Source organism: Pteronotus mesoamericanus, unplaced genomic scaffold, assembly GCF_021234165.1.
Source record: "Pteronotus mesoamericanus isolate MK-2021 breed Mesoamerican mustached bat unplaced genomic scaffold, CSHL_Meso_final scaffold_21, whole genome shotgun sequence".
Lineage (NCBI taxonomy): Eukaryota > Metazoa > Chordata > Mammalia > Chiroptera > Mormoopidae > Pteronotus > Pteronotus mesoamericanus.
This window is the reverse complement of record NW_026555310.1, coordinates 15,490,990-15,493,691: the sequence shown is the minus strand read 5'-3', so window position 1 is coordinate 15,493,691 and position 2,702 is coordinate 15,490,990.

The window sequence follows — 2,702 nt, the reverse complement described above, 5'->3', positions numbered from 1 at the left end:
TCTCATTTTGCATATCTCATTATACATGATTTATCTTCCAGAAGAATAGACCACACACATCTTATTGGGTAAGATATGTCATGACTGGTTTTTCTGAGCTCAGTGATCTTTTTTTTTTTCAGGTGACTTTAGACACACATTCAGTGCCCTTCTGTCCCAAGCATTGTTCCTGCCCGGCACAGACTCCCACAAAGAGACACTGCCTGCATCTTTGAGGAGTGGAAGTTGGAGATACTTGCAAGAGTTTCCTGGTGTATTAGTTAGCTTTTGCTGTGTCCGAAACCACCCCAAAGCTCAGTGGCTTAAAATAACACCTAGTTATCCAACTCACACTCTATGGATCAGCAACCTGGGTTCGGTGTTCAGTTGGTCTATGGCCCTATCCATACATTTGTAGGCAGCTGCTGGATGTGCAGTCAGTTAGCTGGTCTGCTGGCGTTTGGCTGGTCCTAAGGGGCCTCACTTGCTTGTCTGATAGGAAGCTGGCTGTCAGCTAGGGCACCTTGGTCCTTCTCCAAATGGTCCCTCTCCTTCCACCAGGCTAACCCAGGCTCGTTCAGAACTCACAGAGCATCACTTTCATCACATCCTTTTTGTAAAAGAAACTTAGAAGACCAGCCCTGAATCAAGGGGTAAGGAAAAAGATACCCCTCTTGGTGGGAGATGTACTGTGACCATTTTTGCAATCTATTACAACCGAAGTCCCTAGTTCTGCTATAGTCACCCACTACCCCTCATACGGGTTGCCCCAGGCCCCAGTCCTGGTTTTGCCAGCCTGCAGGCATGAGGCCCACTTGGTTACTCAGTCTTTGTGATTACACTCTTCCTTAAGGTCAGTCACGTTCTGGGTCACTGGTTTGCTCTCCCGTCTGATTCCACATGCATTCAGTTGCAGAAAATCCTCAGTTTCTGATCCACTGAGAATTTTTTTATTTTTTTTTTAGCATGGCTGTGCTCACCTAGCACTGGTGTAACCATACGCTTTCTCATCTAAATTAGGACTCTGCAAATGGAATGCGGCACGATGAATAATTATGTTCATACAGCAAGCGCACACTGAGACATGCCTATTTAAAGCCCCAGTGGTTAGAAGCACCGGCTCCACCTTGCTTGGATTTGAAGACCAGTTCTGACAATTATTTGCATTACTTAGTAGTAGTTTCCTCACCTATTAAATGGAGATTGTAATAGTACTTATTTTACAGGTGTTTTATGAGGTTTAAATGAGTTAACTTACATAAAATACTTAACTTATTATTATATGATTTGTAACCTCTACATGGATGGAGGGATTGCCTTCTTCATTTAATGCTATATTATGTACATGCATGATAAAATTATTTTAAAAAATCTTTGTATCAGCTTTTAATAGCTATAATTTTATTGATAAAATTCCATAAATTATCTTTAAATTATCTTTAAATTATCTTCTGTTATTAAAATTTAGGTAGTTTTCAGATTTTCCCTAACATAAATGATAAAACACAGACTTCATTGTAGATCATTTTTATAATAAATTATTTTTTATTGTAGTTCCAGGAGGAAAAATAGTATATTAAAGAGAATGAGTATTTTAAGGATCTTAGCACATAGAGTAATACTGCCAGATTGCTTTCCCAAAGAATTACATTAATTAACACTTGCATGAGCAATATCAGGAAATATTAACTTTAGTACCACCTCACTAACATTGAGATTATCAGTAAAAAATAAAACCTGCAAATTTGTTGTACTTGTTCTAAACGTATTTCTAACAAACTTGTTTTCTGGTTTTCCAGCCCTCCCAAATTAAAAGCAAAAAATCAGAAGCAAGGTAGGAATATTATAAAAGACACTTGTTGATGGCTTGAGAGTGAGAGGAAAAACAAAAGAAATATTTTTAAAAATCCTAGACATCTTCAATTATTTAATTGACAAACATGTCTTTAATTTTCAACAGTCCATAATATAGTTGTTTGTTGTAAAAAATAACAGTTAATGTTTATTATATTAACACTAGATGATCAAGAAAAATCCAGAATGTGCTAAACAAAATTTGTTTGGCTGATTTCCATGAAAAAGTAAAAAGAAAACTTTATGCTGAAAGGAGACATCTATTGTTTGGCTGAATTTTAGGCCTTGAATCTGTGAGGAGTAATATAGCTTTGCCACAGGTAGAGTGAGAAAATGGGGAGAATGTGAGTTCCACACCGAGGAATAAAACAGAGGACAAAAGACCAGGGATCAGGACAGGGTTTTTTAAACTTCAGAACTTCTACCACTTCCCCATGTTGGTTAATCTTTGTCATCCTTTTCCTGTTTTTCTGGAAAACAAAGAAGCCTCTCTTACAGTTTGTCTTCCCAGGCAGCAAAGAAGTGGGAAGCTGGGAGGTTCAGGCTTGCTCAGGAGAAAAAAAGTCCTAGCTCTCCAGTGAAGAAAGAAAGAAGAACTTGGCATCCATCCAGCCTGAAGAAAAGATCATGATTCTCTAAATGTATCAATCATCAAAATCACCTGGAGATATTTTAAAAGACAGATTATCTCCATTTACAAATAGGGCTTGGTTAGGGTAGGGGGGTGGTAGAGACTGAGAATTTGCATTTTTAACAATTTTGCAGGTTCTGATGACTCGGACCAGAGACTAGACTTTGACAACCACCAAAGGGCTGGATCCTAGTCCCAATCAGTCATCAGAATCAACTGGGAAGTTAAATGAAAAAAC